Source organism: Papaver somniferum, chromosome 1 (genome assembly GCF_003573695.1).
Source record: "Papaver somniferum cultivar HN1 chromosome 1, ASM357369v1, whole genome shotgun sequence".
NCBI classification, from domain to species: domain Eukaryota; kingdom Viridiplantae; phylum Streptophyta; class Magnoliopsida; order Ranunculales; family Papaveraceae; genus Papaver; species Papaver somniferum.
Genome location: NC_039358.1, coordinates 25,742,873 through 25,770,578, shown reverse-complemented (window position 1 = coordinate 25,770,578; position 27,706 = coordinate 25,742,873).

Here is a 27,706-nt window from a genome sequence, read left to right as displayed (position 1 = left end):
TTCTGAAAATTCCTAATCTAGGATTGGAACTGTGTGCCTCCCAAGTCCTCTTGGACTATTTTGCTTCAAAATATAACACTTTTAAAGAGCCACAGTTGGAAATTGCATGTTTGCCCATCCCGAAAACAGTCCATTATGAGTTAGACCTTTTGAATCCTGAACCCCTAAAATTGTTAGATTTTGTGCTTAAAAGTAAACCTGTTGAACAATTTAGGTTTAGAGGTAATTCATTCGGTTTTTCACTCTCATTCCCATTTAAGTCCAATTTTAGTGTTTTAAAACTTTCTCTGTCTCTACACTTTGTCTTTTGGGTTGATCCTCAACTCTTTAGATTGTTAGTGTATGGTGAATTTTTGTATATAATCCAGTAGATAAAATTTTAAAAACCCTTTTGTTCCTTTTGTATATATTTTGCTAATCCAATATGATCTCGGCTGAAATATGTTGGATTTTTGCCTTGAATAACGGATTTTAGTTCTGCTTTCGCCGAAATCGGGTATTCTCTCTCCTTTTACTCTACTCAGCATGTCCCTTTCCATATGTTGCATTTTAATTCTTTCCATATTTTGAAACATTGAGGACAATGTTTAGTTTAGGTTTGGGGGTATAGAGTAGATACCATGATAATTTGCCATAATTGAAAACGAACTCCTTCTTCTTTTTGAAAAAATTGAAAAATTCCAAAAAAAATTGAAAAATCAAAATTCAAAAAATGAAAAAATGAAAAATCATAAAAATGGAGCTCATTTACCTTGAAATGTTGACTCTTGTGCAAATATGTATTTTTTTAGGAGTCTTAGTCTAGATATTTAGGCACCCTGATTCTAGCACAATTCACATAGTGATAAGAAATTTGCACGCGCACGATCTACCAATACATGTATGGCCTCGATCTTCAAGGTGTTTGATAGGAAGTTACGATTGCCAATCACTTTAGAATACTGAACGAAACTTGACTAGCTTGTTCTTTGGTTGGTTGGGATAGAAGGTGGAGGTTACATTAAGAAAGACAACCATCGAATTTAACTGGGTGCATCAAAAAGGGCTACCTCTTGCAAAGTGTCATGTAATTTTTTTTCCTTTTGTATATGTATCAAAAGTGTTTCCTTAAAAAAAAAAAAAAAAAAAAAACGATGTATATATTCAAAAAAAAAAAAAAAAAAAAAAAAAAAAAAAACAAAAAAAAAATCAAGTATTTATCAATTCCATCATCTCTTGTTCCAAAAATAAAAAGAAGTAGTCAATGTAAATAAGAGTCATGTAAATAGTCATCTTTTGTTGTTTTTGTAATAAGCAAGGAGGGTGTATGCCATTGATGTACAACGCGAGAATTGTGAAATACCTCCAACTCATTCACAATTCTCGTAAAGTCCGGACAGCTAGCTAGATTTCGACCTCAGTTCTTAGCCTGAGAAACTATCTCTTGGTGATTAGTAGTCATGACTTCAGATCTTTCTTTACACATGTGTAGATACACTTTACACTCTTATCACATGTCCTTATTTGTTATCAGTGCTAGGATTGTGCCTTCGATAGCTAGATTGACATCTCCATTTTGCTGTGAGCTTAACTGTTTTGCACATGTCACGTTTGATGGAATATGAGCTTATATTTTGTCCTTAGGTTTTGTAGGCACACCTCTGGTAAACCTTCACGAGACTTCAACTCGTCCACTAGGGACACTTAGTGGTTTAAAAGGCTTAGTGCATACGCTAAATGCATTCGAGAGACCAGCGACAGTGGTATAGTTAGGATTTCCTTAGTTTTGTTTTACTTGAGGACAAGTAAAATTCAGGTTTGGGGGTATTTGATGAGTGCCAAATATTGTATATATTTATCCCTTTTTGTTGGCATTTTAACTCATCTTTTGTGCATTAATTCTACATTATCCCATATTCTGTATTTTCAGTGTTTTCAAGAATAAATATTTTTATTAATTAATTTTGTATTTTTTAATAAATAAAGTTCGGATGAGTCGCGGAGCGAAAAGAGCAGAAAAGTAGTGAAAAGCCGGGAGAAATTACGCAAGGAAACCGCGAAGAATGGTGCGCACAACCTCATTTTCTACACACAAAGCGCCTCCGTTCTCAGCCATCAGATCATTTCTCAGAAGCATCCGACGGTCGCTCCCTCATAGAGCATCAAAATCTGATGTCTCTGCCGAGCACCACAGCGCTGAAATTCCAAGCCTTTAGATTAGATGGTAGTTGAATCCAACGGTCGCTCCCTTGCTTCATCAAAGTTTGATATCTCCGCCTAACACTACAGTACCTAACTCCATCTGGCATCGTTGATTTCGTTGTATCAAATATCTGACGGTCGCTACAAGCTTCACTTCACATCTCCGTCCGATCTACCTACCAGCTTCGCATCTCGCATCTCAGAGTCACAGAACATCAAGACTAGATGGATTCGCTCAACACTCTATCACCCGAGCCCTACCACCTAACCAAACAACCCCCTTCTCCCATTCTATCGAACCCATCTACCACCATCACCCCCCTCTCTGCAGAACCACCTCCTTCCCTGCCGCACCACCATCATCACCACCACTCCTGCAACAGCCACCAAACCACCAACTCTCCACAACAACCGCAACCCATCACTAATATCATCACCCCTATCACCTATTAAGCTATTTCAACAACTCCACCATCCTCTTCACTGTTAGGATTGGATTTGGTGAATTAGATTGATAGATGAAGCAATTGGAGGCGTGGATAGCATGAGGGGAGTCAGAGGAAGATTGGGTCGAAGCTATTGAGTGCTATCAGTGATTAGGTAAAACCTAATTTCAATTTTTGTAATTTGGGGAAGAACAAACCCTAATTTTGGGGGAATTAGGTAATTTAGGGAATTTGGGTCTGTGACTATAAATTGGAACTATGGGTTGTGTTAGAAAGCATGTTGGGATTAGCCTACATCCAGAACTTCCAAGTTCTGTTAATGTGTTATGCTTATGTTCATATTCCTGTTAATGTGTTAGCCTGTATCAGTTCATTTTCCTGTTAATGTGTTATGCTTATGTTCATATTCCTGTTATGCTTATGCCCAAGTTCTGTTAATGTGTTAGCCTGTATCAGTTCAGTTTCACATTCATGTTATGCTTGTTTCCTGTTAATGTGCAATGTCCTGTTATTTATGTTCATGTTATGTTAATTGTTAATGCCTGTTACTTGTGTCCTGTTAATGCTTGATTTCATCCTGTTGATGTTGTTACATGTTCACTGTTGTGTTTAATGTGTTGTTACATTTGAAGGAATGCTAGGCTAGATACATCTGTGAAGCTTTGAACTAATTGTGCAATGGAAGAAATCAGTGCTTATAGCAAGCTGATTTTCTTGCCATTCCTTGTGTATGCTTAGGTTGCTGTGTTGATTGTGCATTGGGAGAAACTAGTGCTTATAGCAAGCTAGTTCTCTTCCCATTCTATAGGAATGCCTGTTTTCTGCCTAGCCTTGCTTCATTGCAGTTTCTCCACATCCTTGCCCTTGGCCTTAGGCCTTGGTTCATCTTGTTTTGTTCTTTGCTTTTGCCATGTGTTGCCCTGTGATTAAATATTTTTCGTGTTTGTAGTAATGAGGTTCAAACTCTCGGACTTGTGAAGGATAATTTTTTAGAAAATAAATATATATACAAATATAGACAAATTGGTAGAGAGGTACTGGGACTAATGATTCGGCCAATCTTCATAACATAAGGCTTAATGATTTATTCTCAACAATAATAGCTCAAAACATATATGGACTCTTATTTTGCCAAAGTCGATTCTCAAAACATTGGTTGTAAATGTTAAGCATGGAACATCAAATCACCTAAGCTAAGCATGACCCATCTAATCAAATAACACCCAATTTAATCAAATCATATTTCACTTAATTTTTAATGCAAAAGTCTTAAAAAGAATTAATAAAATTACCCATTTATGAAGCTCGGCCTCCTCCGTCGCCCCAGTGTTGGGGTTTAACTCATCATAGTAAAAATGCTCTCAAAATATTTCATTGATGCTCAAAAGTGTTTTACAATGAAGAGAAATACAAGAAATTGATGTAAAACAGAACTCTGCGACCCACAGAAGGCGTCCAGAATCAACGACAGAGATGAGGTGCTGTTGTCGTTGAAGAACTACGACCCACAATGGACAGTCGATGTTGCTGTTGAAGAACGACTGCTTCTGAGAGTCCGTTCTTCGTGTTCTTCAGGCGTGTTAATGGCAGCAGCAGCAGCAGGTAACTTCTCTGCAACTCCTCCTGCGCCTCTCTGCTCGCCTCCAAACCTCCCCAAACTCTCGACAGACTCTCTGTAGAACATTAGGAACATATTTATACGTAATTGAACCATTGAATCTCCTCCATTAATCCAAAAAATCTTCCCATTACTCGGTAGTGAATGAAAATATTCCCGATATTTTTTTCTTTAATTCTCTGATTTGTTACGGATTGTTCCATGTTTTATCTCTTCTCACGCGTCATCCTTGAGTTGTAGGAGAAGTTTCCAGCCAATAGAGTTAACCCATGCACGTCTCTTCCATCCACAAATTCTAAAAATAGGATATCTTCCTTATTTGAGAATATCTTCCCTGTTTTGATTCCCACCGATCTAACCAAATTGGACCGAATCCAACACCCATACCAGCTCTGTCTAGGCCCTAGGAACAAACCCATTTAATTTGGGCCATTGAATCTCACTGTAACACCTTCGAATCATCAACCCTAGTCACGGCAGTTCAAGACAATTTTTTTCCGCCAAAACTGTTCTTGATGTTTTCATCACCTGGTGATTATCCAGCCAAATCCGATCGAATTAGATGCCATAAATGTGTTTCTTAAGCTATATCACATCTTCCTACCAAGTTTGAGCCATTGAATCGCACCACAACACCTTCATTTTGTCGATTGAAAATCTGCCAGTTGATGAACCTATTTTTCCCGCCAAAAAAATTAATTTGAATTTGAGAAGAAGGTGTTCTGGTGGTGCCCTTAGTAATTAGGTTGCCCCTTATCCAAAAGCGAGAGTCCAAATAACACTTGTCCTCCGGGTACCAAAATCAACTTTTCGAGCCAAATTTTCCAAAAATGTTTATTTCCTAAAAATACATAAAACACAATATTAGTACAAAAATAGAGTTCCAACAATACTGACATTGAGGACAAATTAGACACAAAAATGTGTCTATCAAATACCCCCAAACTTATTGTTTGCTAGTCCTCGAGCAAATTTATTCTTGAAAAGTGACCGAGTTAATCTCGGGTGGGTTTATCAGAGGTGTACCCACAAAAACCAATACTCCAGACCCTAGCTATCTAGGCAGAACCTTGGAAAGCACTAAAGAACCTCCTTGGTTGGCATACAATTATTGACTCTAAGAGGAAGAACCCTGATGCGAAATTCCAATTGTTGTACACGAGTTTGCACTCAAGCATACTATAATTCATATAAGTGACAGAGCTCTACTAAGATAGTTTCACATGACATCATACTCGGAGTCAGACTAATCACATGAAAAGATTAAGAAGATGGAAAAAGAAAAATGTAGATGGTTGAAAAGTGAACGGTGTTTCCCATATCTGTCTGAAGGCCTCTGCCAAGGTGAACCTAACCTAAATGACTGAGATACCGGTCTGACTAATATTAACACACTGGCATATACAAGGGAACCAGTGGTCAATAACTTAAATCTAGATCAACAAACTGGCAAATACAAGGGAACCAGCAGTTGACTACACATAACAATAACCTTTTTTTTTTTTTTTTTTTTTTTTTTTTTTTTTTTTAACTTAACGGCATGAATAGATCTTTTGGATCCAAGCGCATGCTTCTTGTCAGCAGATTACACGATAGTTCCCACGGGTCCTGCATTCCACGCTTGCTTAGGCGACGGAAACAGGGAGAACACACGCATATTGCTATCCAAGTGTTAATACTTATTCCGATTGGTCTAACTGGTCCGGTCTCTTTTTTTTTTTTTTTTTTTTTTTTTTTTTTGAAAAGGTAACTCAGTCACTCTATTTCACCCTAGCAAAGGTAACAACTTGAATCGTGTGCCCCACCAAATCACTTGAAATAAAAGAAAACTAAAAATAGAAAGTGAAAAGGACTCGACAAGATATGGCGAAACTATCATGTTATTTCTAACACCTGAGCTCTGTGCTTTTATGAATAGACTCTATAGATGTTTCCATCTAGTCAGATTGGTTCCTCAACTCCTAAAACAAAAATGTTTCCATCCACTTAGATTGGTTAGTGCTATCCTAAATACGCATAAATTTCTAGGCTCTGGAGTTTATCTATTACGCAACTAAAAAGTTTCTCCCAATACCCCCAAACTTAAATCTAACATTGTCCTCAATGTTCTAAAGATAAAATTAAAAACATGAACACGGAGAAACGTTTACTATTTGAAGTAAAAGAGTTAAGGAAGGATATTACCGTGTTGCGTGAGATTGGGTTACCTCCCAAAAAGTGCTAAGTTTAAAGTCTTCAGCCAGACTTAGGAAAGGATTAGTCAACTCGAACCATAAAGTAACAGTCGAAATAACTGTGGGTCTTCAAAACTAAATAGAGCTGACCAAAGGAAACTATAATAACCCAAGAAAGTGAACATGTACTGCATACCCTTATCTAGTTTCCTGATGAAGATACCTATGTCCCATTGTGGTTCAGGTTCAGGTTCTATGAAAGGATCTTGATAGAATATTTTCATTGGTTTCTTCTTCATAGATGGGATCCGAATCACTAGGTCTTAGAGTCTGTAAAAACTCAAATACGAACTTAGAATCACGAAGTAATAACCTAAATAATGCGGATCCTCTAAGTCAATCAGATATGACTTACATAGTTGACCACAGTGAGAGTAGTGGTCATTCTTAGGAAAATGTGTCGATTCCATTAACCTAAAGTACTTAGGCTTAGTCTCAGAACTTAATAAGTGACACATTTGAAATCTATACGTTCCCACAATTGGAAGAAAACTATTTGGTGGGAAAACAAAATCAATCTTGGTATTATTGCATGGGTTAACCACATCAACCAGAGGATGGGTTTCTAACATTTGAGACTCTTGTTGGATATCATTAGGTTCTGGAAAACGATTATGAAGATAATCTTGTAAGATGGTTGAGGCATTGATGTCAAGTCCCAAGTGAGGGACCTTACTAAGAGTTAAAGCACATGGAGAATGATACTCACCCCCAAACTTAGAGTTTTCGGCGTCTCTAGATAGACTAGTCATAACCTCCCTAATTTCTAGGTCGGCAATTGATTTTTCTAAGTCAGGTTCATCCTCGCTAATCTCTACGAGTTCATGTAAGACTATTTTTTCTAAATCGTTTGACTCGATATCAAGATAAACTGGTTCCTCTAAACCATCATCGGTTTCGTAAACAGGACATACTACATCGTCTGAAACGGGGGTATCTCTAGTCAAATCCTCGTCCTTTTGAATAGGTGAATAATTTTTAAAATTATTAGGATCTGAATCAGAAATAATATAATCATTATAAGGCTCAACTGGGGTAACAAATTCCTGATCACTATTCCCACATATTTCAGATTCTTCATCATCACTATCCTCATCATCATGATACAATTTTTGAAATTCAAGAATTCTCAATCTTTGTTCCAAACTACATGGTCTATGTTTATAATATTTCTCATAGATCGTTAGAGGTGATTCCTCAATAAAAGTTGGAGTATCCATATATCGCTGCCCACGCATATATTCACCAAGAGTCATTTCCGAAGACGTCTCTTGATAACGAGAATTTCTAGACATATATTCTCGCAACGTCATCGCAGGTGGCGTCTCCTCAAAAGGATTCATCACCGAAGAAATATAAACTACAGAGGGATTCTATACAATCACAAACAAGGCCGACTCGACTCCACCAAAGCAAACCTAAAGATTTCTAGCAAACAAAAAGCATGATGGCTCCACTTAGATTGTTTCTAGACCAGCTTCTATCTTTCGAAAGGGAATTCGTTGCAATTTGAGCAAACCCCTCTGGAATCAATCCGAGTCAAAGTAAGTTGAATTGAGGCGAGGGAAGCTCAGTGGAGCTTTGATACCCAAGGCCTCACCGCTATCACAAGGCGGCGCAGTCACGCATTCAACCCACAGAAACCATCATGAACTTTGGAGTGTGCTTAAAGAGCAACCAATATTTTTCGAACGAGTTTCCTATTAAGCTCGTTACCCTATCGGTCTCGTTCTATTCCAAATTTTAAGCTTGGGTTCGCGTTAGGTTTCGTTTTCCTAAGGCGGGCAAGAAGGGAACGGTGATGAAATCCGAACCCTTATCTTGTTTAGGCCAGGCCTTGCCCTTTACTAGGAAAATAAAGACAGTCCGGTTCGTCCTCAAACAATTATCACCTTAAGGCAGACAGTAACCCGCTTGCAGGAGATTCGCGGGTGTTTCGATTGGACTTACCTCCCGTACCAGACGGGCGATGAACCGTTGTCGTCGACTCGGGCCACGACTCCTATGCCGTGTGCGAACCCGAGGGGCCGAGACGATATAGTAATCGTCGTCCTTCCCTGCACACAGTTTATATAATAATATCTTTTTTTTTTATATTTATAACCCTTCCGTAGGGTTTTAAAAAAATAAAGTCCAATTGTTTAAAGTCCAAAGTCCAAAATAAATAAATAAATAAAAAATTACAGTTTTCCTCACACACTCTAAAAAAAATTAAAAATTAAATCCTAAAATTGTCCTTTTTTTTTCTTGTCTTTTCGCTTTTCGCTTTAAGCTTTTTCCTCTCCAAGTCCTTAGTGCTCCACTTCGAACCTGTAAATCAAAGACAAAAAGACAAAGTAAAAAGGAACAAATAATAAAAAAAAAATAAAAATAAATAAACCTAAAAATTCTACCTAAGCACAAATCCGCGTCGGCGGCGCCAAAATGATTAAATATTTTTCGTGTTTGTAGTAATGAGGTTCAAACTCTCGGACTTGTGAAGGATAATTTTTTAGAAAATAAATATATATACAAATATAGACAAATTGGTAGAGAGGTACTGGGACTAATGATTCGGCCAATCTTCATAACATAAGGCTTAATGATTTATTCTCAACAATAATAGCTCAAAACATATATGGACTCTTATTTTGCCAAAGTCGATTCTCAAAACATTGGTTGTAAATGTTAAGCATGGAACATCAAATCACCTAAGCTAAGCATGACCCATCTAATCAAATAACACCCAATTTAATCAAATCATATTTCACTTAATTTTTAATGCAAAAGTCTTAAAAAGAATTAATAAAATTACCCATTTATGAAGCTCGGCCTCCTCCGTCGCCCCAGTGTTGGGGTTTAACTCATCATAGTAAAAATGCTCTCAAAATATTTCATTGATGCTCAAAAGTGTTTTACAATGAAGAGAAATACAAGAAATTGATGTAAAACAGAACTCTGCGACCCACAGAAGGCGTCCAGAATCAACGACAGAGCTGAGGTGCTGTTGTCGTTGAAGAACTACGACCCACAATGGACAGTCGATGTTTCTGTTGAAGAACGACTGCTTCTGAGAGTCCGTTCTTCGTGTTCTTCAGGCGTGTTAATGGCAGCAGCAGCAGCAGGTAACTTCTCTGCAACTCCTCCTGCGCCTCTCTGCTCGCCTCCAAACCTCCCCAAACTCTCGACAGACTCTCTGTAGAACATTAGGAACATATTTATACGTAATTGAACCATTGAATCTCCTCCATTAATCCAAAAAATCTTCCCATTACTCGGTAGTGAATGAAAATATTCCCGATATTTTTTTCTTTAATTCTCTGATTTGTTACGGATTGTTCCATGTTTTATCTCTTCTCACGCGTCATCCTTGAGTTGTAGGAGAAGTTTCCAGCCAATAGAGTTAACCCATGCACGTCTCTTCCATCCACAAATTCTAAAAATAGGATATCTTCCTTATTTGAGAATATCTTCCCTGTTTTGATTCCCACCGATTATCTAACCAAATTGGACCGAATCCAACACCCATACCAGCTCTGTCTAGGCCCTAGGAACAAACCCATTTAATTTGGGCCATTGAATCTCACTGTAACACCTTCGAATCATCAACCCTAGTCACGGCAGTTCAAGACAATTTTTTTCCGCCAAAACTGTTCTTGATGTTTTCATCACCTGGTGATTATCCAGCCAAATCCGATCGAATTAGATGCCATAAATGTGTTTCTTAAGCTATATCACATCTTCCTACCAAGTTTGAGCCATTGAATCGCACCACAACACCTTCATTTTGTCGATTGAAAATCTGCCAGTTGATGAACCTATTTTTCCCGCCAAAAAAATTAATTTGAATTTGAGAAGAAGGTGTTCTGGTGGTGCCCTTAGTAATTAGGTTGCCCCTTATCCAAAAGCGAGAGTCCAAATAACACTTGTCCTCCGGGTACCAAAATCAACTTTTCGAGCCAAATTTTCCAAAAATGTTTATTTCCTAAAAATACATAAAAACACAATATTAGTACAAAAATAGAGTTCCAACAATACTGACATTGAGGACAAATTAGACACAAAAATGTGTCTATCACCCTGTTTGTGTTTCCTTTTGTTTATTTTGTTAGCCATCTTCTTTATTGCATTATCTTTGCTTCACTGCCATCTTTGCTTCCACTGCCCTGCTACTCTTTTGCTTCTTTAGTTCACTGCCCTGCTGTTTAGTTTTTGCTTGCACTGCTCTGTGGCTTAGGTCTTTGCCACTGTGTTGTTTTCCTTTGGCTTGTTCTGCTGCAGTTGCTGTTGCTGTTTCTTTTGTGCTGCAGTCTTCTTTCTTTGCACTGCTGCAGCTGTTCTTGCTGCTACTTGCATTGCCTTGTGCTGCAGTACTGCTTTCTTTTCTTGGCCCTGTGTACAGCTGCTGCATTGCCTTCTCTGCCACTTCTGCTGCAGCTGCTGTTGCTGTTGCCCTCTCTGTGTTGCCCCTGCCAAGCTGCTGCTGCTGCTGTGCAGCACTTGTGCTGCTGCTGCTGTTGTTGCTGCTGCTTCCTGCAGCCAAGCAAAGGCCAATCCAACTGAGCCCAAAGCTCAGCTCATTCCAAAAAGCTAAGGCCCAGTCCACAGTTACTAAGCCCAGATTTGAACCAAAAGTTGAAGCCCAGTTCATTAAAAATCAAAGCCCAATTCAACCAACCTGTGGGCTTAATCCATAAGCCTAAACTCAAAAGCCCAAGACCAAACCAACTGAGTCCAAGGCTCAGTTCACTTCACAGGCCCAAGGCCTAAAGTATTTCATTGTTAAAAAAAAAAAACAAACCCATTAAGCCCAACAGTTCCAAAGGGTATTCAAAGCCCAATAATAGCAAATTTAGAAACCAAAATAGCTAGAAACATTTCCAAAACACACCCGATCTCTGTGGATCGACCCGTACTTGCACGAGCTACAACCGACGACCGTGCACTTGCGGTATTACTGTAGGCCCCCGTTTTCATTGCGCATAATTTCTATACCCTTTCGAGGCCTGCCAAGTTTTTGGCGCCGCTGCCGGGGAATGTTTTGCATTTAAAAATAATATCTTTGAGGCCTACCAATGATCTTGTTGAAGCGTCATATTTCTTTTATATAGTCAGGGAAAACGTTGTTACATCCTGAAGACGTTATTGCTCTATACTAGCAGGCAAGCTGTCTAGGAGCCGTCCAATCGTTAAGATTCTATATGCATGTGTTTTATATAGTCAGGGAAAACATTGTTACATCCTGAAGACATTATGCTCTATACTAGCAGGCAAGCTGTCTAGGAGCCGTCCAATCGTTTGATTCTATATAAAAGTGATTACTGAAATTGCTCAGTATTCATGAGATATGCCGTTGCCTCAGTTGAGAGACTGCATATTCACGTATGCTCTAAGAGACAAAAACTCGGTCAGAGACTCTTGCGGCATGAGTTTTCATGCTTCAATGAGAGACATGAGCCTCAATACTCATCTGATTGATGGATCAGGAATATGTACAATTATGGTTTTACGATTTTAGCCTTTGTCGAAAATCCACCATCTACATTAAGTCCCCTGCTTAGTGAGGGACAGTCATGTTCCTCAGTCAGCACTGGATGGTGGTTTTCTAGTTATGAACGAAATAAGTAATTGAACTTAGTCATAAAGATAAGATGTTACCGGATTTTCGATTGCACAAGCGAACCATGGCTTGTACGAAGATCCCAGTGGCATGATAGAGCATCGTCTAACGAGCGTAAATTGGTGTAGCACCACTTTTTTTTTTTATTTCTTTTTTCAGAAGTTGATAACATGTTAATGAGTTTTTCATGTTAAAATTATATATACATATGCATGTATAGACGTGAGTTTTGTAAAAATCCTTGTTTTAGGAACAAACATTCGTTCGATCGTTAGTTTAAGAAACTAGCAATAATCCCTAATGTAGGAGAGATTTTTTTTTTAAATATGTGAGATTTTAATACACTCTCGTTTCGTAGGCGGATGCTTGTACGAGAGAATTTTTTTTTTTTTTTTTTGAATAAACGTGCGTCTGTTAGTAAAACTTTTGTCTATGAGTTTCATGAAAAATTTATTTTCGATATGTAAGCTTTTACAAAATTTTGAAAATATACTCTCGAGGGAGAAAAAATATATATATATATATATATATGTGTTTTTCAAATTTACGTGAGTTTCACGTTAAAACGTATTTTTTGTAAAATCAATGTTTTGATTTTTGAACAAACGTTTGAAAGTTGACAATTATATATGGTCAAATAATGTCTGTATGTGAGTTCTCACAATTGTAGAATGAACGTCTGTCCAATTTTTGAAAAACCAGTGGATGTTAAAATTCACGTAGGTTGTTCATGGTTTTATGAAAATCAAGTCATGATTTTGAATAATGAATCTTGCTCTTCTTTGCAGGTTTGAAGGAACGAGCAAGTTTTCGAAATTCTGACGTTATAATCACTACAGCTAGTGAAATTGTAAATAGGTAAGAGTTGGATTGTTACCATTTTGTTGCGCGTTTGTTATTGTTATATCCATGAATCCATGTATTTTGCCTCAGATAGTGGTGACTTTTGGTTACAACCACTCTTCTGGATCTTCCGGGGAATGCTCTATGAAGTCAAAGATGAAGACTTCTGCAGATGCTCATGCCGAGGTGAATCAACCTTTCAGAGACGCTGGAAGGCTGACACATTGTATGTCTCTCGGTCATCTGGGAGTCATCCGTGCTAAGATATATGCTTTATTGGTATTAACATATGCAGAGGGAAAGCAGGGACGTGATGAAGTATCACAGAAGAAAAGAGCTGATGATGAAAAGCTCATATCTCATCAGCAGAAGCACCGCCGACTTCAGCAAGTGAGATTATAGGATAAATATGAAGTTCGGCTTCGCGTTGATTGGTGTATCTCCTGATTCAGATGTTGATGAGTTAAGAATTTCGTCATAATTCGTCATCGGAAAATTCAGAAGTTAGGTATTCTAGCAAAATGTTGTAGAATCTTCGTCCGATGTCGGGATTTCGCTATCTACCCATGTTTCTTCATCCTCAGAAAATTTACAAGCTTTAGTAAAGAAGAGTTTCGGTTTTTGAGCACGTTTAAGGGCCGAAGTCGACGAAATAGTAAACTTCCAGGAGACTTGCAGAAATTTTTCAGATGGCATGTAGTCCAATATTTCAGCCACATCTCTTTGCCCGTTTATTAAATTATTGTGAATTTTGGATATGTTGTAGAGGACATCCATACGAAGACAATGGTATATGACCCATCCCTAGATTCTTCACCATTTTCTCCCAGATCGCTGCTTTGTGCGATACACTGTAAAATCATCTCAGACGAGCTTGTTGTAAAACACTCTTGTTGTGTCTTTAGACCATTCGCTTATGTCTTGAACGGTGGTGAAGGATTTTAATGAAATTGACGTATTTGAGATCAAGACACGTGATTGATACATGAGCATGGTGCTTGCAGTGTCATCTTGTTTTTGTCAGTCATAGAAACATCACTTCTGAAACCTTGGTCACGGGACCTTAACTGAGGTTGCTCTCAAGAGGGGATGATGTAATGACCATGGTTGTATGTCTTGGTTGTATCATTCCTTTTATGATGAATGATTAGCGTAGGTGAACTTGGTTCCAGTCACGAGTCTTGGACTGTGAAATGATCGTCATGATCAGTGGACCGTCAGTCCCCAGTATTTTGTTAAATCTCTCCCTTTCTTTTTCCCTTCTTCTGGAAAGACCTAGATAGAGGACCTAGGTACAAAAAACTTGATATAAACTCCTAGGTGGTCGAAGTAGGAGGTACCTTGATGAAGGACTTAGCGAAAATACTTGGTGGACGTCGATCGATTGTAGAGTTTATGAATCCCGTCCACGCATTTCTTCTTGCATGTTGTATGCTCTGGAGGCTGTAGGAGCTTCATACGTCGTCGGAATTCGGTGCTTGACCCAAAATTTTGAATCTAAGAGACCGGGTTATCATATGAGAAAAGAATCACCCAATTTGGAGTTGTCTAGGTCAGCCAACGAAGCGTGCACATTTGTAACTTGTAATCCCGTGCAAGTTTTCAGATTTCATGAACTCGAGTGTGGATGCCATATCTTTCAGCGCGTATGTCCGATTGTTCCTCCCTTTTGGTATGTTGTAGAAGAGACATAGAAGAACATATTTTGTTGAGAAAGTATTGTCCCATTACTCACTCATTGGTACGTTTTTGTAAACCCATGGGCTGAAGTATGTTGTATCTCATTTGTAGAGGTGATGAGAACATCTTGTAGAAGACTTGGGATTGTGCCCGCCTATTGTGCAAGCTTCATAAAGACTTTCGTGTGAACATATTTCATGTCTACACACCTTGATATTAATCATTAGTGCTTGGAGAAGTCCGATCCATCGAGTAACACTTCAGATAACGGATAGTTGATGAAGCTAGTCATGAGGATGTTGCCCCTGAGACCGTCGTTGATGCTGGATCATGATGGAATTTTCTCCAGAAATGCTTATTGATGCCGATATTATGGTCGGAATTGCTCCAGAGACCGAAAAGGCTAGATCCATGATTATCGACGTAGTCTTTACTCCTTCATCCAGTGAGCCTTTACATTCACGAACTAATTGATGAGTTGAGCGTCCCTAAGATGAGGGTGTAGGGTTTAACCCAAATTCTCCCGAACCTTTACTATGAAGTGCCTTGTCAGGGAATCAATGTTGTTGCGGTAGATAGAAGCGGCAGTTTTCATTCTGGATGTGATCGGTGAAGAGAGGAAGTTCCTCAGTCGTGCAGGGGCTTGTGATGTAGAGAGACCCGTTGATGAAGTTTCATGGAATCACATCAGGTTGCAATAACTTGTTATGTGGATAACATTTATTGAAATAGAATTGATTTCTCCAATAAGATCAAGTCCCTGGTGTATGTTGAAGGAGTTTGTGCCATCCATGGATGAATGATGTTGCATCTTCTTCAGAAGTCTTATCATGGGATAAATTCAGTTACACTTTGATCGTGTTGGTGTTGAATCAGTGTGTCATCGTCGAGATGTTTGTGCTGAAGCTAGAGGCGCCATTGTAGAAGGTGTACTCTTTGATTGGGAGTAAAATTTGAAGGCTTCTAAGAATAACGCGTCGAGAGATGAGAGATTTTTGATTTTCAGTTGGCCTTGGAAAAGTAGGCGGTTGAGAGTTGAGAGTTGTAGGGATTTTCTTTTGGTTTGATAAAGATTTTCATTTAAATAAACTGATGTTGATTGCTGAAAGAGATTCAATTACTGAATGCAAGTATTGCATATGTTTTCGAGGGATTGATCAAAGCACGAATAAATTAGGAAAATACTGCTTCAAACTTCAGAAACTTGAGGTTCAAAGCATCATATCCCTTAAGAGAACGTCTTAGGAATGATCGTCTTGTCCCTGAATATCTTTTGTTCAACTTTTCCTTCACTAGTCCTCCAACGTGTGAGATTTCATGCTCGTACAGGCGTCAGCACTTTTGCATGATTCGAGGGTGGACATTCCTGAATGCGGAACAAGAGTACATCCAAGGCGTCTCTAAAGTTAACATTCCAGTGAGATGCTCGATTCGAAGAGGTGCGACCACTTGGTAAAATATTGTTGTGGTGAAGATATCCATTCATGACGTCTTGCAACGGATGAGTTGTTAGCAAAATTAAGTCCCCATGCTAGGAGGGCATGCCAGATAATATATGATATGGACATAGGAGGAATGAGACTTTCCTGAGTGCAGAATATTTTGAGAAATGTCAATGCACATTCTTCGGGTTCTTGTTTCAACCTCATCAGAAATTCCTCCCAGTGCCATGACGACGGAGCGCCCACCAAATCCCCTGGATCGAACCTTCTTCGTTGAAGAGATGTGAAACCAAAGGCGTTTTGTCAGCATCCATGGATCCATGTTCGTCCGAGGATCATGTCATATCCTGAATCTTCCTTGACTATAAAAAACTTAGCTTCTATCTATTTTCATCTTGAGAGTAATGTAGCCATAAGCATCTCTGAGCGTTCCTTCATGATTCTTGATTGAGATGGGAACATGAGTAGCTTCTTTTCGAGTGATGCCTGCGGCTCTAAGAGTCTTCAGTGGAATTATGTTGATGGCGGATCAACGTTCTTCCAAATTTGTTTCCTTTGAGATCGACTATGGTAAGCAGTCCACGGTCGTGCATCTCCTTGTCAGTGGCTGAAGGCCCAGGGAGTATTTTCGAAAATGAACAGCCGTCTCCATGACACGATGTGATTCAGTATTGTGAACATGTCTTTTATTTGTGCCTTCGACGGATAAAATATTTCACATATATGTTCGACCATGAACCGCTTCTTTAACAGGTTGTTCAGAGAGAGATTGTCCTGACTGACAGAGGATCCCTGTGCACCCCTTCAGTCCCCAGGTTAAGTTCTCCTTATTTTACCTATTCCTTGAAGATGTGCTTCAAAACCTTGCAGTCTCTTGTTCGATGATTGATGAACCTATGAAAGCGAGAATAACGAGGATTCTCCATTTCTTCTTCAGTCGGCTTTTTCTTGACGTATGGAAATTTGATTGCACCATCTTGGATCTAGACTTCTAGCAACTCGATCACTTTTTCAATGGGAAGAGGGAAGTTCGGGTCTGTCTGGTCATTTTGTTGATGCTGAGTCCACATTTGTGCACTTCGGGTTTGATTATCCTTCCTTTGTGGAGGAGCCTGGAGAACTGGAGAAGCATGCTTGTGTTGTTTTGCCTCGGTTTTTCTTTTACTTCCTTCAACAACAACGTTCATGGAAGGATGGAGGTTGAGTTTCGGATTGGAAGAATACCCATTTTTACTTATACCCTTGCAAACTTCTTTATTCTGGAATGACTCGGATTGGCTGAGTAGAGCAGCATCCGACCGATCAGTTGCTTCGGCTATGATCCGAGAATGTAAATCCTCTTCAAGGGATTTATAAAATGACATTATCACTTCAATGTAAGAGTCTTGATTAAAGCGTGCCAAAACGGACGGGTCTTCTATGAATTCGTGAGAATTGTTCCGAGCTTTCGTGAACGTCCAAGATAGACTGGTGGAGCCTTTTGCGCTTAGCATGGGTGTGGAATTTTTCTTCGTCGTCGCTGGTGGAGGTATGGATCTTAGAAAAGAAATCAAAACCAGTGGTAACATAGGAAGGATTACCAGCAGCATTCTTTTTAGAGCGATCATATGTTGGTTCCCTTGATAACTGATCTGTAAGAACTTTCAAAAGGGAGAACACCTCGTTCTGTATCTTGACAATTTCCGCTTGATTTGTTACAACATCATTTAGGATTTTCATCAGATCAGCAATGATGGTTGAGCTTTGAGTGTTCATACCCTCTGTGGGAGCTTGAGCAGGCGAGCCGAGTTTAATAGTAATTGGAAGAAATTCGCCAGTACTTGGAGATAATAGATTGAGATTGGATGTTCCTGAGACCTCCCCATAATCGACCATCTTTGATGAAATTGTGAGTTGCAACCGAGAGAATGATCTCCCACTGTGGTCGCCAATCTGTAGATGGGGTAAAACGAGCTGCTGGTTTTTAAGAAATTGAGGAGACGACCGTGCAGAGGAGACGACCGTGCAGAGGAAACTCCTTGAACCGAGTGAACTGTCTAACCTCACACAGATGCACTGCAAGAGGGAGTGCTTTGAATTCGAAAGATCAATCTGTAGGACTCCGGCCTAAACCAAGACAATGGTCGTTCCAGAGTCAATTCGGTCACAAGAGAGGATGGGTCGATCTGTATGAGGGAAGCTGAGAAATATGTGAGATCAATGGTGATCGAAATTGTAGGTGTGTTGTGTATTCTGCGTGAAGAAATAAGATAAGTTCTGATTGATTGAATTTGCTCTGTTGAGAGTAATTGTTCAGACGATGAGTTTGTGTGCTCTAGTTGTCTGTTTGACGAAATAGTGTCTTGTCTTTTGATAATTGTCTGTTGTTTCGAAAATTATCTGTTGTGTGCTCTAGTTGAGATGATGGAAATAATAATAAAATAAGGGATTACAAGGTATGGGACCGGCCACGGCTAGGGCATGGCCGGCCGGCTAGCGATCCCGGCCCCGTGACACCTTTCCTAATTTTATGTAATTTTATATAAATTCCTTGATGTGAAGGAAATACCATGAAATTGAGGAATTTCATAAGGTTAAGGAATTTCCATGAGATGATGGAAATAATAATAATAAAATAAAGAATCATGAAGTGTTGGGCCGGCTATGGCTAAGGCATGGTCGGCCGTCCAATAAGACCGGTCCCATAGCACTTTTCCTAATTTTATATTATTTTTCATGATTTTAGGGAAATACCATGAATTCAAGGAGTTTGTTGAAATAAAGGAGTTTTCCTTAAAGTGAAGGAGTTTCCATGAGATGAAGGAAACAATGATAATTAATAATAATAAAATAAGGGACATGTGGGACCGGCCATGACTAGGGCATGGTCGGCCGGCTAGGGCCCGGTCCCGTGAGTCTTCCCTAATTTTATATCTTTTCCTTGATGTGAAGGAAATATCATGAAACCAAGGAATTTCATGGGATGAAGGAAATAATAATAATAAAATAATAAGGAACGCAAGGTGTGGGATCGTCCACAACTAGGGCATGACCGGCCGGCTAGTGATCTTGGTCTCGCGACACCTTTCCTAATTTTTTATTATTTCTTTGATACGGAGGAAACACCATGAAACTGAGGAGTTTCCTTAAAATGAAGGATATTTGTTCAAATGAAGGGATTTTCATGAGATCAAGGAAAAATAATAAAAAAATAATAAAATAGAGAATTAGGCGTGGGACTGGCCACGACGTGACTGGCCGGCCGTTGGGCCCAGTCCCCTAGCTCCTTAGATAATATTTTATTATTTGCATAGGTTCAACGTTTCTTCGTATTTTGGAATGCTCGTTCGTGCATTCAGGTGCTCGTTAGTGCATTATTGCTGAGTAGACTTGCACCATTTTGGTCGGGGCTTACTCGATAGCGGCTCAGATGCCCGTACGTTGAATATTTATCACTAACCCATGGAATTCTGCTGGGAAGAACCATGAATTGAAGTAATGAAATATTATGAAGAACGTATAATATTTTCTAAGGATTCAGTTAATGAATCTAATGATTTAGAAATAATTAATTGATGTCTCATTACTAGCACGATCGTCTAGGAGCATTAATTATTCAATAATTGAGCGAGATGAGCTTGTTGAAGCGTCATATTTCTTTTATATAGTCAAAGAAAACGTTGTTACATCCTGAAGACGTTATTGCTCTATACTAGCAGGCAAGCTGTCTAGGAGCCGATCAATCGTTAAGATTCTATATGCATGTCTTTTATATAGTCAGGAAAACATTGTTACATCCTGAAGACGTTATGCTCTATACTAGCAGGCAAGCTGTCTAGGAGCCGTCCAATCGTTCGATTCTATATAAAAGTGATTACTGAAATTGCTCAGTATTCATGAGATATGTCGTTGCCTCAGTTGAGAGACTGCATATTCACGTATGCTCTGAGAGACAATAAACTCAGTCAGAGACTCTTGCGGCATGAGTTTTCATGCTTCAATGAGAGACATGAGCCTCGATACTCATCTGATTGCTGGATCAGGAATATGTACAATTATGGTTTTATGATTTTAGCCTTTGTCGAAAATCCACCATCTACACATGTATAAGTCCTTATTCTTTGAACCAAAGTATGCGTACTTTGTTGATCAAGAAAACCGGAACAGAGCCTATGAACCCAGTCCGCGTACCCAGTCCACGTACTGTGGGAGGTTCTCTTTCCGAGAAAATATGATGGAGCTTGTGAACTATTTACAAACTTATTCCGGGTATTAAGTCCGCGTACTTAAGTTGGTTATTTTCTAAAATGATTATTCGTGAACTTAAACTTATATAAACTAAGGAATGCAAGTTTGTAAACCGTGGCTATAAAGTTCATGAATCGATTCGGGTGAATCAAATCGTTTTTGTTTCAATTGTGTCTATATAAAGATCTAAGCAATTGAACAACTCTCTAACTAGTTCATTTGAGTCATTTGAACTAGTTGCGGTAAAGAAAAATATGGTTGATATGAAAGTGCTCATATGGCTAACTATTTGGTTAACTACTGTTGAACCAACTAGATGTACAAGTTTGGGTACTGTTACACAAACGTGCATTTTATTTGTGTGTAAAAAGCTAAGTTTCGATCTAACGGTTAAAAGATATTAGCTTGAATCTAATCAGGTTTTCATCTAACGGTGAATATTGAATGCTTTGTTACTAAGCTAACATTGATTGCAAACCCTGATTTGAAAGACTATATAAGGGAGAACTCTAGCAACTGGTAAACCTAATCACCACCTCATGTGTGATACTAGTTGTATTAGCTAGAGTCGATTCTCCTTTAACCTTAGGTTTTTATCGAGACCCTGTAGATTAATGACCTGAAGACTTCATTGGGATTGTGAAGCCAGACCGATACTACTTTCTCGTAGTTGTGTGATCTGATCTTGTTGTTTCTATCGTACTAAGTACAATCGTAAGGATTGACTTGAGACTGATTTCTCCGATAGGCAAGATATAAAAGTAGTCACAAACATCTTCGTCTCATCGTTTGTGATTCCACAATATCTAGTTTCACCATCATACGATTTAGATTATTGTGAGGTGATTGATAATACTAAGTTGTTCTTTGGGAATATAAGTCTGGTTTATCAATTGGTTCATGTTCACCTTGATTTATCAAAAGACGGAACAAAAACTTGTAGGTATTTCTGTGGGAGACAGATTTATCTATTACCGTAGACTTTTCAGTGTGATACAGATTTGTTTATGAAAGTCTTCGAATTTGGGTCGTAGTAACTCTTAGTTGTGGGTGAGATCATCTAAGGGAATCAAGTGCGTAGTATCCTGCTGGGATCAGAGACGTAGGAGCGCAACTTTACCTTGGATCAGTGTGAGATTGATTGGGGTTCAACTACAGTCCAGACCGAAGTTGATTTGTAGTAAGTTAGTGTCTGTAGCGGCTTAAAACAGTGTGTGTTCAATCTGGATTAGTCCCGGGGTTTTTCAGCATTTGCGGTTTCCCCGTTAACAAAACTTTTGGTGTCTGTGTTATTTCTTTTCCGCATTATATTTTGTTATATAATTGAAATATCACAGGTTGTGCGTTTGAATCAATCAATTAGGATATCCAACCTTTGGTTTTTGATTGAAATTGATTGATACTTGAACATTGGTCTATGGTACCGTTCAAGTGATTTCTTTTGTATTCAATTAGACTCGCAAATTTCTATTTGCTTGAGTAAGTATTGAATCAAGAAAGAGAGATATAACTCTTTGATATACTTTCATTAAGATTGAGTCTGACTGTCTAGTTGATTCTCTTAAAAATATATTGGAGTTAGTCCATACAGATTGCTAATCGAAATATTGGGTGTGGTTGTTAGACCCCCGCTTTTTCAATTGGTATCAGAGCAGGCAAACACGTTTAAAGACCTTATAAGTATGTGTTTGTAGAGATCTGACTCTATGGACAAGAGTGCTATCTCTGATAAACGCATCACCTGAAATAAAAGTTTTGTCTGTATTATATATATTAAAGATAAATATTCTTCAATCTCAAATATAGACGAACCTAGTGTTCTGATGAGACAGACAAACACTGACATGTGTTGTTCCGATTATCCTTCAAAAGAGTCTATCTCCTTTAATGAAAGGGAAACAGCTGAAGAGAGTCAACTGATTCTAAATCTTGTTAGGATATAAGCTGATAGGTTTAATCGGTTGAAAAACCATTTCAATGTTCTTCTTGGTGAAGAGACTGCAGTTCCAAAAACACTGAAGATCAGTCTTCACGTATCCTACTTGAGTCAAATCTTGAAAAGGATGTTTTGGAAATTGAACATCGCTTGAATAAACTCTCTATTCAAGGTCGTGTCAAAAAGTCCTCTACACCATCTACTTCTATTAAAACCAAAGCTCCAGGTTTAGAAGTAAAATCGGAATCCCTTCCTATTAAAAAGGATGTGTCTGAAATCTCCATTAACCAAGGATGTTGCAGATCAAATGGAAGGAAGAAATCTTCAAACGATGATGTTAAGACGAAGACTTCTAATTATCCTCATGATCAGAAAGTATGTCTCTTTTGTGATTCAAAAGGGCCTGTTAAGCTAAAGAGAAACTCTAGGTTGAATAACAATTCCATTGTTCAACTTCAACACAACTTAGATTTAATTCTCAAAGGTGTAACTGACATTCGCATGTCTAAACCAATTGGTTTTAGTACTTACCCTGTGTTTGCTACCAGGAGAGTCAGTTCAATGAGTTCCTCGAATGCTCAAAAGCAGAACATATGTCTTAACAAAAATCGTCTAAGGAAAGATCGAGTTGTTTTCTCTGGAAATAACATTACCTTTGATGTGAACGAATCCCAGGAGAGAGAAGAAAAATTGATGATATGAGAAATAACCTGAAGGAGATAATTGAAGGCTATAAAGAAATTGTCAACATGTTGTCATCCTCCTCAAGTCAAAATTCTTCTGGTAAGAACTCAAACTATGAGTCATATTTTGATAACAGTAAATTTTATGACAACTTTTCACATCATAATGGTTTTTCTCCAAAGTCTCGAAGGAAGAAGGATAACCGAAAACAATTTTCATTTAATGAGCTAAAGGCTCATACTTGTGTTAATTAATCACAAGTTTGAAATCTCACTTACGAAAATCCTGGTTGAGTGAGAATTGGTGAGGTATACTTATTGGCAAAGTGTCTCTGATTATCTAGCTAATTTCTTATCGTTCTTAGATGGATTGTCAGTTGACACTTTTACATGAGTATTTTCTGGTTGTTCTTTCTTTGTTTATTGGTTTTACTTTTGCCCTATGCTTTCAATCTAGAGCTAAGATGCATGGAATTTTTCCAGCAACTAGGTGTTGTGTAAATCTTCTTCACAAATAACCTTTTTGGGTTTCTGTGGACCCTCTTCTTACGGGTACACGTACGGTTTTGGGGTTCTCCCACAAACTGATCTTATAAACCCTAAATCTTTCTGAACTTGTTTATATACCTTTCGTATTGAGTTGAATTATTTCACTCTAGGCTTCCTATTATCAATGGCTTCATCTTCTTGATCTTGGGATTTACCTGAAGACTTCGTTGATAATGCGGTATATTTCAAATTCGATGAAAAGAAGGGAACTTTAGTTGAAGTTGAAGGATCTTTTCCTCAATCTCCTGATTCCTACTCGGATATTGAGGATGTAGAAGAGATTTCGGCTGAAGTGGTTCTTGACTTTCTCAAAAACTTTGAGGATGCAAAACAACAACTTGTTGATACAGTGAAGTGTCTAGATGTGGTAAGAACTGAGTTGAAAGAACTTCTCAATGAGGAGATCCACTCTGAAGATGCATAGGATGTTGTCAATCACAAGCTCAAAGATCTCACGACTCATGAGGATAATGAACCGACTATTTGACTTCAGTTCGTGTTCGGTTTTGGCATAAGAGTCTGTTATTGTTTATTAGCTTGTTTATTTTATTTGTCTAGTAAATCTTCTTTTCATGTTTTATTTAGAAGAATAACTAGAGGTTGGAATAACCATTTTTGTGATTACACATAACTATGTCCAACGTTTTCATCTTCATTGTTTTTAGGTTTATTTGTTTAAATTCTAAAAAGTTGTTTGGAAGATGATTTTTGCAGTATTAATCTTTATGGTTTCATATATTGCAAACTTGTTATGGGATATGTGTGTTTGCGTCCATGAACTATGATTGTCCCATACTTTCTCAAAAGTTAAGTATTTCATATGTCGATATGCATGTATTGATAAAAGAATGAATGAGATTTTGACATTACAAAAGTTTTAAGCCTATTATGTCATTATGCAAATATTGATGGAAGATAGGATGAACTTTTGTTTACAAGGATTATGTCTATTGTATGTCATTGTGCAAATAGTGATAGGAAATAAAATGAATCCTTGTCTATTCCGCAGTATTGATCTTCCCTGATCCATATTTTATGTATATACTGTGCGCTCTGTAAGTTCTCTTATGTTGAGCATGACCAATTGAATTGATCACACTCTTGTGATAATTTAGTTGTGTATTCCGATTGAATTAATCATGGGTTTTCTTGTGGTTGATTTAATTGAGTATTTTTTTATTCAAATTATTCGTATGTGATTTGTAATGACCAAACAAATCCTTCTTTTCTTGTGAAAATAAGGTCGCTCTTGTTGTTCTTTCGGGAATGACATTTTATGGGGGAGAGTTCTTAATTGAACTTGTGCTTAATTGCCAAATCTTTGTGGGGAGTGCGGCTGTGGAATATTATATGGGTTATCTTGTATCTTTATAAACTCCTTGATGAATACATTTAGCTTCGTCTATATGATGGCATCTAAAAAGTTGATATGTGTTTTCTTTTGGTCATGAAATGTCTCTATGGAAATTTCATTAGGATCCCACTAGTTTTCGTACCTTTGCCAATTTTAATGACAGAAAGGGGGAGAATTAATGTGTTGTTCACACTACAAATACATATGGTTTTTGGATCATTATGTAAGGGGGAGTGGTTTCCATGTGAGATGAAGTATTGACTAAGGGGGAGTGATAAATATCACCATAGTATTGTTGTCGAAGTTGTGATACAATTGAACTTTGATGATGTATAATAATACTATGACACTGTATAAAAATGATTGAGAATTCTTGTTTTCTCATTGTTATGACTACGGATTTTCAACAACGGTGATGCTAAACTTACAACCTTTGGATCATTGGAGTACTTGGAAGTGACGAAGATTTCAAGTAATGTTGAAGAACCAAGAAGATCAGGCATGTGGAAGAGGAGCTACAAAAGTTTGTTTATCTATTTTTGTATTCCATATATATTGATAGTTTTGTCATTAAAATTGACAAAGGGGGAGATTGTTAGAGCGTTTCTCGGTCGAACTCGCATGCGTTGCTATCTCAAGCATGTTTGTCAATGTTAGTGATCAAAACTATAAGTCTTGATTTCTAGTCTACTATTACCTAAGTCTCGGACTAGGATAGAAAATGTAGTTGAGCTCAAGACTCCATGGCGGTCATCATACAAAGACGAAGAACTACTCAAGGAACTGGTGGAACTTCATCGACTAAAAGCTATGTGGAGACTTGAACTTATCTATCACTCAAAAGTCTATCTACTCTATCTCCTATCTTGAGACAAAAGTCTTTTTGCTATATAGACTTTGATTATACATATTTGCTATTTCGAGCCGAGTTTATCTCGCTTATCTATTTATCGAAATATGTTTTGATAAGCTTTCGCTTTGGCCAAGTTCATCTTTACTAGTGACGAAAGTCATGTTTAATTTTCAATCACTTGAAAATGGCTTTGAAGAAAAATGGTTTGTGTACAACAACTATATAACGTCCTCTAAGAATGTTTCAATGATTGAAATGAGAGTTTAGATTATATAACCATTGTTGGATATAAGCATTGTGTGATAACTCATACATGTATAAGTCCTTATTCCTTGAACCAAAGTATGCGTACTTTGTTGATCAGGAAAACCGGAACAGATTCCGCGAACCCAGTCCCAGTCCCGTACTGTCGGAGGTTCTCTTTCCCGAGAAAACCTGCAAGAGTTTGTGAACTATTTACAAACTTATTTAGGGTACTTAAGTCCGCGTACTTAATTCGGTTATTTTCTAAAAACGATTATTCGTGAACTTAAACTTATATAAACTAAGGAATGCAAGTTTGCAAACTGTGGCTATAAAGTTCATGAATCGATTCGAGTGAATCAAATCGTTTTTGTTTCAATTGTGTCTATTATAAAGATCTAAACAATTGAACAACTCTCTAACTAGTTCATTTGAACTAGTTGTGGTAAAGAAGAATATGGTTGATATGAAAGTGCTCATATGGGTAACCATTTGGTTAACTACTGTTGAACCAACTAGATGTAAAAGTTTGGGTACGGTTACACAAACATGCATTTCATTTGTGTGTAACAAGCTAAATTTCGATTTAACGGTTGAAAGATATTATCTTGAATCTAATAAGATTTTCATCTAACAGTGAATATTGAATGCTTTTTTACTAAGCTAACATTGATTGCAAACCCTGATTTGAAAGACGATATAAGGGAGAACTCTAGCAACTGGGAAACCTAATCCCCACACCTCATGTGTGATACTAGTTGTATTATCTAGAGTCGATTCTCCTTTAACCTTAGGTTTATATCGAGACCCTGTAGTTTAACGACTTGAAGACTTCATTAGGATTGTGAAGCCAGACCGATACTACTTTCTCGTAGTTGTGTGATCTGATCTTGCTGTTTCTATCGTACTAAGTACAATCGTAAGGATTGACTTAAGATTGATGTCTCCGATATGCAAGATATAAAAGTAGTCACAAACATCTTCGTCTCATCGTTTGTGATTCCACAATATCTAGTTTTGCCAACATACGATTTAGATTATTGTGAGGTGATTGATAATACTAAGTTGTTCTTCGGGAATATATGTCTGGTTTATCAATTGGTTCATGTTCACCTTGATTTATCAAAAGACGGAACAAAAACTTGTAGGTATTTCTGTGGGAGACAGATTACCGTGGGCTTTATTTATTACCGTAGGCTTTTCTGTGTGATACAGATTTTTTCATTAAAGTCTTCGATTTTGGGTTGTAGCGACTCTTAGTTGTGGGTGAGATCAGCTAAGGGAATCAAAAGCGTAATATCCTGCTGGGATCAGAGACGTAGGAGCGCAACTGTACCTTGGATCAGTGTGAGATTGATTGGGGTTCAACTACAGTCCAGACCGAAGTTAATTTGTAGTAGGCTAGTGTCTGTAGCGGCTTAATACAGTGTGTGTTCAATCTAGACTAGGTCCCGTGGTTTTTATGCATTTGCGGTTTCCTCGTTAACAAAACTTCTGGTGTCTATGTTATTTCTTTTCCGCATTATATTTTTTTATATAATTGAAATATCACAGGTTGTGCGTTTGAATCAATCAATTTGTAAATCCAACCTTTGTTGATTGAAATTGATTGATACTTGAACATTGGCCTTTGGTACCGTTCAAGTGATTTCTCTTGTATTCAATTAGGCTAGCAGATTTCTATTTGCTTGAGTAAGTATTGAATCAAGAAAGAGAGATATAACTCTTTGATATACTTTCATTAAGATTGAGTCTGAATGTCTAGTTGATTCTCTTAAAATTATATTGGAGTTAGTCCATACAGATTGCTAATCGAAA